This window comes from Triturus cristatus, chromosome 5_2 (assembly GCF_964204655.1).
Source record: "Triturus cristatus chromosome 5_2, aTriCri1.1, whole genome shotgun sequence".
Taxonomy (NCBI): domain Eukaryota; kingdom Metazoa; phylum Chordata; class Amphibia; order Caudata; family Salamandridae; genus Triturus; species Triturus cristatus.
This window is the reverse complement of record NC_140588.1, coordinates 750832153-750848905: the sequence shown is the minus strand read 5'-3', so window position 1 is coordinate 750848905 and position 16753 is coordinate 750832153. Positions and strand designations below refer to the sequence as shown.

The 16753-nt window shown below is 42.1% G+C and overlaps 1 protein-coding gene across 1 annotated transcript in view; it reads right to left on the bottom strand.

Moving 5' to 3' along the window:
• The window catches only part of HTR2C (5-hydroxytryptamine receptor 2C), a 3718710-nt gene that overhangs the window by 2181426 nt on the left and 1520531 nt on the right, over positions 1–16753 (bottom strand). The gene's annotated exons all lie outside the window — the stretch shown is intronic.

Below are 16753 nucleotides of genomic sequence, written 5' to 3'. Positions count from 1 at the left end.
CATGTCTCCATTATTGTTTGCTTTGTATCTAGATCCATATATCCAGGTTCTTAATTTATCTTCTGCTATTCCACCCTTGTGATTGCATACTTGAAAAGCCAAGTTGTTGGCATATGCAGATAATATCACCATTGTCACTTCTTCACCTGCCAAGGCATTGTGGACAACAGAGGATGCAGCCAACAAGTTTCAGGGTATACATTTAACCTGAACAAAATGGAGATTTTCGCAAATAGGGATCCTGCCAACCTGACTCCCCATATGTTATATCAACTCAGTATTTGGGGGTCAAAGTTTCTTTTAATGTGGAATCTATGGTATCTTTAAAATGTGATGCAGTGTTTGCTGAGTCCCAAGCTTTACTCAGAAAGTGGGATGGACTGCACCTTGATTTATTAGGTAGACAGCAACAGCTTCTTTAAAGGAATTGAAAGCTGCTGGTGGAAATTTATGTGGCAATAAACAAAACCCAGATGTGCCATAAGATATCTTCAGTTACCACGTAATGAGGATGAGTTCGCACTTCCAGTATTAGGGATTCTTAGTGGCTTTTACATTTAGAGCTTATCGGGAAAGGCACCTGGACCTGGGAACTTGCCCAATTATTTCCCGAGTATTAGACATCATCTAAGCTGGTAATACCCCTCCAAGGTCTTATTGACATGAATTACTTTAAGCATACACAGTTGAAGACTCTTTTAGTTTTTCACCAGGTGTAGCAGGCTAGCCAATCAATTTGCCACATACCATGGTTTCACTGTTACACTTTGCTGGGAAAGAACCCTTACCTCCCTCCGTGTCTGCAAGATGCCTATTCTATGTGCTGGCGTGAGTGGGGCCTGTGGTTCTTGGCCAATTTTTTAGGGATTCAATCTTCGCACTTTTTCAGACATCAGCAGTGAAAATTTACAGCTAAGGGAATTCCCATCAAACCTCCCCACAACGAAGTCAGCATGAGTCATGGTATATTTTTACAAAACATAATCAACGTATCCAGGCGGAGGTAAATTCCCAACCTCTATCAGATTTTTTGGGGCCAGCGAAATGTGATCAATACATTTCTTTCTTTGTCAGTCAGGTGGTCTCATAGCTTGCATCATGCCGTTTCCATAGCTGATCTCCAATACACTAATAGTATTGCACAGAGTGTCCTTAATGTGTCCAGGCTTAAGACCTATGCCTTTAAAGCTATTTCCAATCTATATTACACATTCAAATAAGTTGTTTAAATGGGGTCTGACGGCAATGTCAGACTGCTTCCGCTGTAATGTGTAAGAGGAAGGCACAGCACACATATTTTCAACTTGCGACAGCAATATTCAGTACTGGCACAGGGGCTTTAAATGTACTAATCAACTCCTGAAGACTAATGTTACAGTCAAACCATCCATGATACTCCTGGGTCACACCCTGTGTATTCCGCATGATGTGGGAGGGGCTCTCTTTTTTGCAATCATATTGGCTAGGCTAGTTATCGCTCATGCTTGGCTTCAGAGGGCAGTCCCAGACCCTGTATCCTGGTCGCAAGAGTTTGTATACGTATGAGGACTGGAATAGGTTATGATTTATAGCCACCCTAATCACCGTAAACGACATAGAATGTGGGAACTGGTCAGACTGGGCTTTCTGGAAATGGGACCTGGAGGTGACTTAGAATTAGGAGAGAATTAGGTTATCTAATCTATCTCTGGCTGATTTGTTTTCTTTCTTTTTCTTGTGTATGAATATACTTGCTGGCATAATAGATCATGATATTGATTGTTTTTTATGCCTTTGCTGCTTGGTACATATTGTTTGACAATATGGTCAGTATCTCCGCAATAAAAAAAATAGAGTTGATGGGTAACAAGCAGATTCCCACTCGCTCAGTTAAACGGAAGTATTTTACAATACAGAGTAATAAACTTGAGTCTGAAAAGCTAGGCTTCTCACTAATTGTTTATGTTCCATTTAAGTATTTGGCTCTGGAAGCTTTTTTCCCAGATGTATTTACCCACCAGATTCATCTGTCACTATCTAACTGTAATAATCTAATATACAGTAATACCTCTGTAATTTCCCTATTACAGGTGACTAGCAGTGTTACATTTACAAACTAAAAAGAACATACCCAAATATAGGGTTTTATGCTTAGATTGCAAGTATGAATTTAATACTGTAAGGTAACTCCATCATCTCCCATGGGTCCTTATAAAAGCTCCTTGTTTAAAATGAGAAACTTTGGTTCTAACAACAGGCAAACTAGAAAGCTAACTGGCAAGCAACTATTTTGTTGTCCAATAAAAATAAGCCAATTTGATTGAGAGTGAACATTTTAACATGAACTTCCCGAATATCCTAACATCAATGTATCTAGTATTTATTTTTCTTGGGTATTTAAAAGACAGATTTTTCTTTATGTTGACAGAAGGTAAATCATAGAGCTTCATACACAATCACTTTATGTAGAAACATAAACTCATGTGCAAGAGTAACTAAAAAGGCATTATCATTTAAGAACCTAACGTTCATGCAACTCTGAAAAACACTGAAGAGTATTTCATTTATGTTTTGAATATTTTGTAAATTAACCATCAAAAAACATGTCAGTTATAAAGTTATTTTGAACAAAACATTTGATCCAATAATACTCTGCATTATTAAAATAGTATTTGATCAGGACCGCCTCACTGCTCAAACATATTTTATGCTTTTGCATGGACTAAATTAATGATTGAATTAAAACATGGAGATCATAAATATATTCAACAGGGATATTTATGAAACTTGTCATTTATGCCGTAGCCATAATGCTGATAGCACAAAAGGATTAATTAGTGAGTCATGTAGGTAAGCAACAAAAAGCATTTAAGCTTTGAAATTCAATGTTGTGGTTGACAAAAATTTACTGATTTACTTGTACATAAAAATAAACTTGGATGGAGCAATATTATGTGTAAAGTTACCTACACCAAAACGGGGTGATATGTGTAGCAGTTAGAAAATGCTTTTGCAGCTTTTTTGGAACCCTGCTTGGGGGGACATTCACAGACTTGGTGAGTTTATAAGGGGGGGGGCACTCTACAAGGTAAAATATATTCACCATGTAGTAAAGAGAAAAAAATAGCACATGCACTAAAGAGTAGCACTTTCGTAGTCGGAAATATAGAGTTGTTATATTTCTTACCCAGCAATTTTTAGTGGGTAAGTAATCCTGGGAAACTGTGACAATCGCTGGCTACAAGTATGACTTTGGAATTGGCAGAATGCTGAAAATGTGTTCCAAACAAAGGAGTAAGGTTACAGGAAAAACTTTCATTGTGGCAGAGGCCCTAGGAAACCAACATCATCATTTGGCCCAGTGAGTAATTCTCAAAGATACAGATTAAAAGGTTTAAATTATGTGATGCAAAGTACTACCACATTTGTGCTGATAGTCCAATTTGAGCTGTTCATTAACATATAAAGGTGACTTACCTCAGTTTTCCTATCCTTTGTGTACATAAAATAGGCAGAGAACACATCATACATTTCCAGACTTTTGAACTTTGTGGAAATGTTTTTCAAGTTCAACCAATTTTAACATCAACCTTTTATATACTGATACTAAAAAGGTGAAGAACATCATTCACATATTCTCACGTATTGCTCTATGAATGCTGTACTTATTTGGGTGTATGTTTTTTGCTCTAGTAAGTGTGAATTAAGTCAGAATTTAGGTATTCATAATATACACATAAGTAGCACATGTATGCAAGAGTAAAGAGTGAAATGCGTATCAAACGAGGTACTCCACATTAAAAAAGAAAACGAAGATGGGGATGGAAAAGAGAGATAAAGTAGAAAATAAGCGCAAACAAGAGAAAAAAGGAAGGACGGCAATTAACAAAAAATTGAGATTGAAAAATAAATGTAAACATGTATTTTAGTACAAGGGGTTTTAAATACATTCAAATAAATTGAAATTCAAGCACACTGATCCTATAACGAACCAAGATTGATGAACAAGTTTCTTAACCCTGCACACAAAGGTTTTACATTTATCCACAACAACCAGTTCTGCCAAATTTATCCATGTCAAAATTATAACTCCTTTGAGGCTAAGTTTTGCTATTAGGCTTGAATAAAATTGAATTAGTAACATCATCTCTAATTGGAAATAATGTAAATGTAAAGTTATTGAATTTCTTGACTTTCTCAAGCACTTATTCTCAACAGCATTTATTGCATTATAATTGTTTTTTGGTTTACCTTGTAATGATACCTATTTTATAAAGCTACAGAAGGAAAATTATGTGTTCTTAAAAAGCTCTACATGAGCAAGAATTGCTCTCATATGCACACTGCCATGATAGTATGAGCAAAATTGAAAAGCACCAATTGCAGAGTGAATAATTTTCAAGATACTTAATGTCTGAAACTCTGAAAGATGAAAAAGAAGGGATGTTGTTTTTTTTTGTTAACATGGGGGGTAGTATATGAGGGATTAAGTAATCCTCCTGTACCTTATACGGATATTGCTAGTAAGCGAGGAGTTCCATGACCTTAAAGAGGAATGACCCCGAAGGCCGAGTTCCCTTATAAGTTTAATGAACTTCGAAGTTACTTACAATATCCTTATCATGTATTTCAGGGGGGGATGTATTCCTTATAAAATATGGATACACCATCATCTTTCCCGTAAGCTACTGTACATGAAAGAAAGAGCATGTTTGCAAACATGAAGAACATACCAGAATCCCCAGTGCGAAATTAAACACATCAAAAAAGCTGTTAAATATTTGTTGCAAAAGATATTAGAATCAATGCAAAAAAAGTTATTTCCCTTTTTAAAAAGACAGAGTAGCTTGGAATGTGTAGAAACAGGGAGAAAGATTATAACCTTTCTTTAATTACCAAAGCAGTGCAAAAAATAAACCTGCACATAAATAACTCTCACCTGCTTGTAACTGTACAGCTAGCCAACTAGAAAAACAGAGCGAAAGAAAGAAAAGCCACATTTGTTTTTCATTCTTTAAACAGCTATTATCTTCCATGACCTTACCTGCCTTTCCACTCAGTGTTATCTCTAGCAGCAGGTATTGTGACATCAGAGCTCAACTGTAATAAGTTATTACAGTTGAGTGGGTACATCATTTTTTATAATAGGTGACTTGGTGTATTACAAATTGCCTAGTATAAAGAAATTAGAGACTGTTTTTTTTATACAGGGATCACAGAATCCCATGTATTATAATGAGTTACAGTGGTATACAAGTGAATTCCTTTAAGTATGGAAGCCCATAAACAAAAGAAAAATAATCAAATTTGTATTTTGTTGATTAGGAGAGTTCATGTGTTAGTGGTTCTAGTGTTGAGAATCAAATGTCATACACATTTTTACAGAAATGACAATGGTGGAGGGATTCAGAAATCAATGGAAGAAATCAAGAAAGGTGGCTGGTGAAGGTGCCTAAAAGTATCTTATGCCTTTTGTAAATCGAGGAAGTACTGACTTTGAGCAAACCAAACCTATAGCTGCAGCTTTTTGTCAAGATGTACTGATAGCACATCAAGCTATTTGTGTGGGCACATTGTTTGTTTTGCCACCACAAATGGCTTCATTTAATTCATACTTTTACATAATCTAGTGCATCTGATTTCCAATAGTTCTTGACGACATAAAGGATTTCTAAATCAACGCTCAGATCTCATGTAGGATTTTAATTTGTACTACAGGAGATTTCTAGAAACAACAATGTTGCTTCAAATAGCTGAATCTTGACAATGTATAGCTTGTAGGATGCTAAGGCAGGCATGGTATTTTTTACAAAGTGCAAAGAGAAGGCATGTAGTATTGAGGAATCATTGCTTTACACAAAGTCTATTGGTTTGAAAAGCAGAATGAGGCTAAGCACGCTGTGTTGGGAGTACGCAGATATTTCTGTATGGTTTGTAAACATTAATGAGGCTCAGGACTTGGATGGTTGCATTCTTGTTTTTTCTCTAATAAGTTGGTTGATTTTAGAACCTGAGCATATTCTTCTCCATATAGTTTTAAAACGTCTTCCTTTTTAATCTACAGTTACCCCTGATAAAGGGTGCTTTCACTAGGGGTGGGCGGTAAACTCTGCTCCGCTGGTAGAGTTCACCGAATTTGTCCGCTTGGAGTACGGAGTTTGACAAAAACTCAGCAACTCGCAGCTGACTCTCCTGCCCAACCCACAAGCTTTTGAAAACATACCAGTCTGATACCCACTAAATTGTGCTCTTAATCTTTTCAAGTGCCTTGCGGAAGTACCCACTTAAGCTCAGCAGCCTCGGTGTGAACACAGTCATAACCCTCACATACTGCAGGCGACCTTCTGGCTGAATAGAAAAGTCTAAGCAAGTGAAGAGAAAGTGAGGCGAGAGCCCAAAGGGAGCTAGTCTGTTTGTGGCGGCCATATTAAAAGAAAACAAATTATATACAACTTCATGTGACTAAATTTAAACTTGTTCTTTTATTGAAAGATAATAATGTTTAAATTCACCTCAACCATTTACCCCCCTTTGAATTGAATAGGTGCAACATTCTAATTTTCATAATTTTTGCTTCAGAACTTAGCCTATGAGGGTAGTATCGAAGCCTCTCTTAGTAAGACTCCAGTTTACCATTTTGGCTCTAACGTCTTCCCCTCTCACTGTGGCAGAGTGACAGATTTGGAGAAACAGAAGAAAGACATGCATCCATTAGCTACACCAGCTAAGCACTGGACAGAGTTCTGAGCGGAGCGGGTTTCACAGCCTGAAACATCTACGACTCAATGCATGCAGCAGTTTGGCCCTGCCCCGGAGGCAGCAAGTCCAGCGCAGGTAAGGGACTCACTCAATGGTGATTGTCTGTGAGGTCAGAACTTCTGCAACCACAATTTACTCTTCTGTGATCGACCCTCTGAGATGTGACCTGAGCACGATTGGTGTCTCACCTGCCCGTCTGCAGCCAGGGCCAGCCCCCCTTGTGATTGTTCTTTGTGTGATGATGATATCACCAGTTGATGACCTGAACGGACCAACACCACACCTGCTGGACTCCCTGAGAGGTGATCATAGCCGTATTGCAGCAAGACATACATCACCCCATGATGTTTGTGTGATCTCACCAGTGCTTGTACATAACCGGTTACACACTCACTTGAGAGATTTTGAGCTCCAATTCCAACCCCCCGCTGCTCTGGGACCGATACCATGAGAGGAAATCAGGGGGGTATTGGCATCTAATGAAATGATCTTAGAGGAGCTGTTGGCATCAGTGCTACATCAGGGCAAAGAGCGAAGCATGGTTGCCAATAAATAAATGAGAGCACCATACTGATGGATCACACGCAAGTAACAGCAAAACATTTCTCACACTGGCCATTCTACAGTGGGGCATCCTTCAATCCGAGCAGACCATGCAGTGTACCATGCTATCCATCTGCTAATGTACTCCACAGGGCTGTGAAGCACAATGTAAACAGAACTGCAATATAACACATTTTGGGGATGCTGTCATATTAGAATCCTGCAACAAATATGTAGTTGCCACAGTCGAGTAACAAAAAGCCTCACACTGTTATACGAGACATCAAGAGACATGACGTTGTTCTAACTTGATTATGCAGCCATTAATTACTGTAATTGCTGCTGGTGCATTATGGAACCCATCATGATCTGTAGTTCAGGAGGGGGAGTGTGCATCTCTGAGAGAGCAGCTCGTGGCACTGGTGAGACAAGCCAGGGCACTTTGGAGCTGGCGAATCCTTGAACACATAAAAAGGAGAATCGCCACGCTCCACTTTGGTATCAATAGAGCTTCCAATTAGGAATTGGGGTTTACTGGCTGCTGACAGTAATCAGTCAGACTGATAGAAACAGGCAGGTTGAATGAAACCCATGGGGTGGGTGGAATTCCGCCAATCGCGGAACTCTGTGGAATACCACAAAGTTTTTTTATAGCTCAGTGTAATTCCACAGAGTGCAACTCCATGAGCTCCACCCATCCCTAGTTTTCAACCAAAAAGAATTGGGTCATGTTGTCTTCCATGAATATTCTCTGAAGTTGAGAATGTCATGTTTTTACCACATACAAGTGTGATGTAACATTTATGAAAACACTGAAAGTCTACAAGCAACTGATTAAATCATCTTTGCATAATTGCATTATTTTTCTAATATTTTTCGTTTCATATCGTTATGCTATTACATGGCATATTATGATGAATTATGTTTACTATGAAGCCCTAGGGCACGAGCTGTGGGTGCTGTGTCTAGTACACCTTGATGATCTAGCTTCTTTGAATTGTTCACGAGTTCCGCTAGGGCTCGTTATAGCACTGCACACTAAGTTTGTTTTGATTGTTAAATCTCTAGAATCATTTTGTTGAAATTGTGTAATTTGACTGCATTTGAACCATTTCTTGAATGTTCTTACTTTTGCCATTTGTTGTTTGCTAACTGTCTCTGATCACATGTCTGACGTGGGTGACAGTTGGGCTATAGGTATTTCCACAAGACAGCCACACACAAGGGTTGCTTAGGTGTGACTTTCTGGGCCATCCTTGCAGAAGTGGAGGGAGTAGCTGGACCTAGCCTCACCTACACCTAAATAGGATGTGTGCTGTCCCCACAAGAAAGGGCTGCGTACACCCCTGTAGTGAGCCGGGAGACGGGGCAGGAAGGGTGGAACTCTAGGCAAGTCTTTGAAGTCTCCCCCACTTCAAAAGAGCACAACTGGGAATATGTACTGGACCTCTGACACCACCACTTCTGAACACTTCTGGAACTGTGAAGACTCTGCCAGGAAGAAGGACTACTGTTCTGCTGAAGAACTACCACTCTGCTGGACTGATACTTTGCTGGACTCCTGCCTTTCAGTGCTGTGCTGCCCTGCTGCCCGCTGTTCCCCTGCCTGGATAAGAAGACTGGACCTGCATCACTTGAAACCAGAGAGACTCCAAGGGCTAGCTGGCTAGCCTCCTGAACTGATGTCTTAGGGACATACAAAGCAAAAACCAAAGGAAATGATGGACGGAGTGTTGAACATTGCAAGCACTCACCCCCAGTCAACTGATCTGGGTTTAATCCATCACCGTTCTTTAGCCCACTCTGCCACCCCAGTTCAGACATGGGCATATGCAAATCAGTCTGACCCTGTGCCTCATGGGAACAGTCCAGCCCGAACTGCCAAGCCATGTCTTCCCTGGACCGGAAACAAGCTTCCTAGGACCGGTTTCTGGCATTTCAGCCGTCTTCAGCCAGGCTTGCTTGAATCCAGTGGCAAAGTGAGCAAGGGACTCACGTCTGAGCATACCCTGCCAACTTATGGCAAACAAAGCAAAAACCAAAGGAAATGATGGACGGAGTGTTGAACATTGCAAGCACTCACCCCCAGTCAACTGATCTGGGTTTAATCCATCACCGTTCTTTAGCCCACTCTGCCACCCCAGTTCAGACATGGCCATATGCAAATCAGTCTGACCCTGTGCCTCATGGGAACAGTCCAGCCCGAACTGCCAAGCCATGTCTTCCTTGGACCGGAAACAAGCTTCCTAGGACCGGTTTCTGGCATTTCAGCCGTCTTCAGCCAGGCTTGCTTGAATCCAGTGGCAAAGTGAGCAAGGGACTCACGTCTGAGCATACCCTGCCAACTGATGGCGAACAAAGCAAAAACCAAAGGAAATGATGGACGGAGTGTTGAACATTGCAAGCACTCACCCCCAGTCAACTGATCTGGGTTTAATCCATCACCGTTCTTTAGCCCACTCTGCCACCCCAGTTCAGACGTTGAGTCCCTTGCTCACTTTGCCACTGGATTCAAGCAAGCCTGGCTGAAGACGGCTGAAATGCCAGAAACCGGTCCTAGGAAGCTTGTTTCCGGTCCAGGGAAGGCATGGCTTGGCAGTTCGGGCTGGACTGTTCCCATGAGGCACAGGGTCAGACTGATTTGCATATGGCCATGTCTGAACTGGGGTGGCAGAGTGGGCTAAAGAACGGTGATGGATCAAACCCAGATATGTTGACTGGGTGTGAGTGTTTGATTGGTTCTGATGCTCCGTCCATCACCACCCCCTTTTGTACCGCTTTGTTCGCCATAAGTTGGCAGGGTATGCTCAGACGTGAGTCCCTTGCTCACTTTGCCACTGGATTCAAGCAAGCCTGGCTGAAGACCGCTGAAATGCCAGAAACCGGTCCTAGGAAGCTTGTTTCCGGTCCAGGGAAGACATGGCTTGGCAGTTCGGGCTGGACTGTTCCCATGAGGCACAGGGTCAGACTGATTTGCATATGGCCATGTCTGAACTGGGGTGGCAGAGTGGGCTAAAGAACGGTGATGGATTAAACCCAGATCAGTTGACTGGGGGTAAGTGCTTGCAATGTTCAACACTCCGTCCATCATTTCCTTTGGTTTTTGCTTTGTTCGCCATAAGTTGGCAGGGTATGCTCAGACATGAGTCCCTTGCTCACTTTGCCACTGGATTCAAGCAAGCCTGGCTGAAGACGGCTGAAATGCCAGAAACCGGTCCTAGGAAGCTTGTTTCCGGTCCAAGGAAGACATGGCTTGGCAGTTCGGGCTGGACTGTTCCCATGAGGCACAGGGTCAGACTGATTTGCATATGGCCATGTCTGAACTGGGGTGGCAGAGTGGGCTAAAGAACGGTGATGGATTAAACCCAGATCAGTTGACTGGGGGTGAGTGCTTGCAATGTTCAACACTCCGTCCATCATTTCCTTTGGTTTTTGCTTTGTTCGCCATAAGTTGGCAGGGTATGCTCAGACGTGAGTCCCTTGCTCACTTTGCCACTGGATTCAAGCAAGCCTGGCTGAAGACGGCTGAAATGCCAGAAACCGGTCCTAGGAAGCTTGTTTCCGGTCCAGGGAAGACATGGCTTGGCAGTTTGGGCTGGACTGTTCCCATGAGGCACAGGGTCAGACTGATTTGCATATGGCCATGTCTGAACTGGGGTGGCAGAGTGGGCTAAAGAACGGTGATGGATTAAACCCAGATCAGTTGACTGGGGGTGAGTGCTTGCAATGTTCAACACTCCGTCCATCATTTCCTTTGGTTTTTGCTTTGTTCGCCATAAGTTGGCAGGGTATGCTCAGACGTGAGTCCCTTGCTCACTTTGCCACTGGATTCAAGCAAGCCTGGCTGAAGACGGCTGAAATGCCAGAAACCGGTCCTAGGAAGCTTGTTTCCGGTCCAGGGAAGACATGGCTTGGCAGTTCGGGCTGGACTGTTCCCATTAGGCACAGGGTCAGACTGATTTGCATATGGCCATGTCTGAACTGGGGTGGCAGAGTGGGCTAAAGAACGGTGATGGATTAAACCCAGATCAGTTGACTGGGGGTGAGTGCTTGCAATGTTCAACTCTCCGTCCATCATTTCCTTTGGTTTTTGCTTTGTTCGCCATAAGTTGGCAGGGTATGCTCAGACGTGAGTCCCTTGCTCACTTTGCCACTGGATTCAAGCAAGCCTGGCTGAAGACGGCTGAAATGCCAGAAACCGGTCCTAGGAAGCTTGTTTCCGGTCCAGGGAAGACATGGCTTGGCAGTTTGGGCTGGACTGTTCCCATGAGGCACAGGGTCAGACTGATTTGCATATGGCCATGTCTGAACTGGGGTGGCAGAGTGGGCTAAAGAACGGTGATGGATTAAACCCAGATCAGTTGACTGGGGGTGAGTGCTTGCAATGTTCAACACTCCATCCATCATTTCCTTTGGTTTTTGCTTTGTTCGCCATAAGTTGTCAGGGTATGCTCAGACATGAGTCCCTTGCTCACTTTGCCACTGGATTCAAGCAAGCCTGGCTGAAGACGGCTGAAATGCCTGAAACCGGTCCTAGGAAGCTTGTTTCCGGTCCAAGGAAGACATGGCTTGGCAGTTCGGGCTGGACTGTTCCCATGAGGCACAGGGTCAGACTGATTTGCATATGGCCATGCCTGAACTGGGGTGGCAGAGTGGGCTAAAGAACGGTGATGGATTAAACCCAGATCAGTTGACTGGGGGTGAGTGCTTGCAATGTTCAACACTCCGTCCATCATTTCCTTTGGCTTTTGCTTAGGGACATACAAGACCACCCGGCTTTTGCACCCGGGCTCTCCCATTTGTGAGTTTGCCATGCCAAGTGGTGCCATCCCAGTCCTGGATCCTTGGAAGAGGGCCTAAGGTGTTTGATCCAGCAGAACACATGCATCTTCTGTAAACCCAGTGTATCGCCACTGTTGCGTGGATCAGAACAGGCACATTGCCTCTGTTGCGTGGATGAGAACCTGCACATCGCCTCTGCTACATGGATCGGACCCAACGAATTGCCTTCGGAATCTCCACTAAACAACGCTCTTCCCGGCACAACATCTTTGCATCCCCATAGACATCCACCTTTGCTTAGCAGCTCATCTGAGCCAAAGCAATTTTTGCTACTGGGCGGATGGGGACCGGTGCATCACACAACTGCATGGATCCATACAAATGCATCGGCTCGGCTTCGCCTCACATTCTCAACGTTGATGCAACCAGGATCAAGGTACTTTTGTTTAGCAGAATTACTGGGTCCCTGTATCCTGCCTGCGCTCCATCATGATAGGCCTGAACTTTTGACTTTGTCCAGTTTCGGCATGACCAGATGTCCTAAGTAAGCACTAATGGCTTCTAAGCACTATTTTGCACTTAATTTGGTGAAATTCAATATCTCAAGTTCTACTCATTGGACTTTTTTCATTTTGGATTTTTAATTAAGTTCTATTTGTCTAACCTGCTATGGAATCTTTTTGTATATTACTGCTTGAAGTGTTGCACAAATACTTTATACATTGGCTCTATGTTAAGCCTAACCACCTTGTGCGAAGCTGCTATAAGATGAGCACAGGTTAATTTAGGGTTGCCTGCTTCTTACCCTGACCAGGATTGTGGTTGCTACTTAACAAGGGATCATACCCCAGTCAAGCTACATCCAAATTTCTAACAAACATCAACTTTAAAAGTAAAACCTCTTTTGTTGGTGCACCTGTTGCCCTGCTTTACAGTTAGCATCACCACTCTGTGCCTGTGGAGCTACCCAACTTAAGGTTATAAGTTAGAATGTCACCTACAAAAATACTTTTTGACTTAAGCATCGTGTCCTAAATATCATTGGCAATAATATTTCTCCTTTGGTGAAGAGTTTCTACTACTAACTCCGAAGGGGAAATATTTTTTTTAAGTCAGGCAATATTTTGAGTTGGATGAAGAGCACTATCACTAAACAGTTGGGATAGGGTGCAAATGGCCCTCATCTGTGTTGAACAAAAAGAGGGACAATCTTAGTGCAATTCCTGCAACACACTTAGTGGGCCTGTTCCCTCAAGTGTCTTAATTCCAGTACTTGCAGTTGTGCTCCATGATGTAAAAAAAGATAACTGAATGTTTCTAACTGTAATTCTCTGTCTAGCACATTAGCAGTCACCTCATGTGCCAAATGCCATTATGTGTCATTGGCTAACAAGTAATGTGAGGCGGAAGATGAATGACAGTATTTGGCAACCTGGCATCTATGAAAACGTGACATTGGTCAATTGCATACATCGAACATCCTTGGCAAAACAAGATTTGAAACATTCAATAAGATTTGTCCCCATTATACTGATAATGCAGTACATGATATAAGCTCTTAATTAGTGTAAAACGATTGATTAATTTGATTGATGATAGAATATTTTAAGTCATGAAGTATATTAGACCTGTCATCCTTAGGGTGCTCTTCCCCTAAACATTTTTGCATGCTTACCTCCTATATTTGCTGTATCTTTTTTCGGCCTTAGGGCTCTGAGCACTTTACCACTGCTGACCAGTGTTAAGCACCATGTGCTTCTCCCCTAAATATGGTAACATTGATGCATACTCAATTGGCATATTTAGATTACTTGTAAGTCCCTTGCTGAGTGTATACCATATACACAGGGTCTGTAACATAAGTGATGCTAGTCGCCTTGCAGCACTGATTATGCCACCCACACAGGTAGCCTTTAAACCTGCATCAGACCTGCCATTGCAGGGCCTGTGTATGCAGTTGACTTTGATGTGACATTTAAAACTATTTGCCAAGCCTAAAACTCCCCTTTATTATACATAAGGCACCCCCTATTGTAGACCCTAGGTAGCCCATAGGACAGGGTTCTGTATAAGTAAAAGGTAGGACATGTACTGTTAGGTTTTGTATGTACTACTGTGACAAACTCTTAAATGTGTTTTTACTAAAGTGAGTCCTACTCCTCTCATAGGTTAACATTGGGAATTACTTTAAAGCTATAATTCCTGATCAAAAAGGAGTAGCTGCAACATGTTTTATATCTTAGGAATGGAAATAATAAACCCTCTTTAATAGTAAAGTTGGGTCTAACATTATTATTTTAAAAATACTTTTAGAAAGTCGGCATTTTGCTGCTCTGTGTGCCTGAAGCCTTTCTCCAATACCTGTCTGGGGTGGGTGACAGCTAAACTTTGTGCATTCCCTCTAGACAGCCACAAACATAGGAATGGTGGGTGTGACAGAGAACTAATCTGCATTCATCAGCATTCTGATAGCTCTTCCTGTGCAGGAAGGGGAGTTGCTCACTTACATGAATACGCAGTGTCCTGCTTCCCACACAAAGGACTGATTAGCACCTACTGATAGTCTAAAGCCATGGATGGGAAAAAAGGACCTGTGTGCACTTCAAAGATCCTTCTTTGAAGTCACCCCCACTTCAAAAGCACAACTGGGTATACGTACTGAGGCTGTGACCCTACCAAGACAGTACACTACTAGACCTGTGTAGAACTCTGCCAGGAGTAAAGCCTACTGTGCTACAAGGATTGCCACTCTGCTTGACTGCTGCTCTGGAAAAACTGCTTTTCTGCTTTACTGTGAGGCCCTGATGCCTCCTGATCTCTTCCCTGCTGAGGGCCAGTTGAGCCCAGAGTGACTCCAAGAGCTTGATGGCTTGCCCCCTTTTCTGAAGTCTCAGGGCCATCAAAGACTTCCTTCTACCCTATCTAATCCTGGGCCCTTGCAATTGTGCTTCTGTAGTGCAGAACCATCAAAATTGGTGCAGTGATGACTTTGTGCTGATCAGAACAACGCTTTGTCCTTCGACCCCGATGCAGGAGCTGATCGATGAGATCACTGCAACGGACTGCATGGCTCGACAACGAAAGACTGTGTGACTCAACGACAATGCATTGCCTTCATCATAAAGGGGTTTGTCTACAAAGCCTTTATCGCCTGCACGGATCCGAACTGGCACATCAAGTTGCCGACGTTGGCCCTTCCTCCAGCCAAGGTACTTTTTCATCGGGATCTGCATGAGTCCTGTTGCCTCCATGCCCTCCATCTCAGTCGGCCTGAACTTTAGATTTACTCCGGTCAAGCCTGAGCTCAAGTAACCCCTAAGCACTATTTGTTTCTAAGCACTATATTTGTATCTATTCTTTAAAAATGTATAGCTCTTTTTCTACGTTTTGGATTTTTTTAGTTTTGCTTTGGTTTTACTCATAAAAATATAATCTAATTTTCTAACCTTGTGTGGAAATCTTTTTGAGATGTTTTTATTGAACTCATCTGTGTGTGTGCTGCACATATACTTTCCACATTGCCTATTTAGATATGCCTGGCTGTTCTGTGCAGAGGGTGAGCATATATTATCTTTTATTATGTATGTATCTTACCCTGACTAGAGTGGTGGTTCCTGCTTGCACAGGTTGCATAGAACCAGAAACCACAGGTCTAACAGAAATACATCCTTTTCACAAATTAAGAGATGCCTGTGGCACCTTCAATTGACCTATACTTTCTTCTGGAAGTTAAATACATGAATGCCGTCGCACTAGTCTGGCATGAAATTAACCCCATGTAGAATTGTGGATCTTGATGTGTGGGGTGACTGACATATAACATCAAAGCTAGAGGGTGGCATTGTTTTACAGCATGGGCAAAGCCATACAAATAACAAAGGATATCAACTCAAGTCCACCTCATGGACTTTAAGAAGTCCACCCTCTCCTGAACAGATCACCTGATCCTCAACTGTGAATTAGGATGATTGAAAAGTGAAGATCAAATCGGCACCCACTATTTCCAGATAGAAAAGGAATAGGTGTTGGTAGAGTACCTTAAGGTTTTGGACCCAGTATAATAGAAAATTGAAATATGTTATAGAGCTCTGAAAAACAGCACTTTGCATGGTCTAACACCACAAATTACCTAGCTGAAAGAGGGATTCAATAAAGACTAGAGGATCCCCTATTTCAATTCAATCTTCAAGAACTTTGAGAAGTTGAGCAGGTAGACTACACCAAAGAAATGTGAGTAGGGTTTACCAGGAAGTCTTGCTGATAAGCACTTATGTATGGTGGAGGAATTGTTAATTTATAGAGCACTTACAAAAGCCAAATCACAGTTCTCTGGTAATGAATGTAAGTAGAATACAAAACAAAGAAACTCTCTCAGGTTTTAAAATGTCTCACAGAACCCAATTGTGTAAATCTACATAAACTTTGCAGTTGGGTATGGGAAGTTGGGAGTTAAGGGGTTTGACAACATGTTGTAATTTAGGTTGATGTTAGCCCCCCATCATAAAAAGGTCAGTCTTTGCCAGAAGAAATGTGATCTATAGAAATGTAACTTAATCACTGAGGAGGGAAACATGCCACAGTGGCAAAGACATTTGAAAGAATAATTTAAGAATATCTTTAAAACCATTGAAACAGATTTGACCTACTTACTGGATTGTACCCTTTCAACAGCATTTAGCCTGGTTCATGG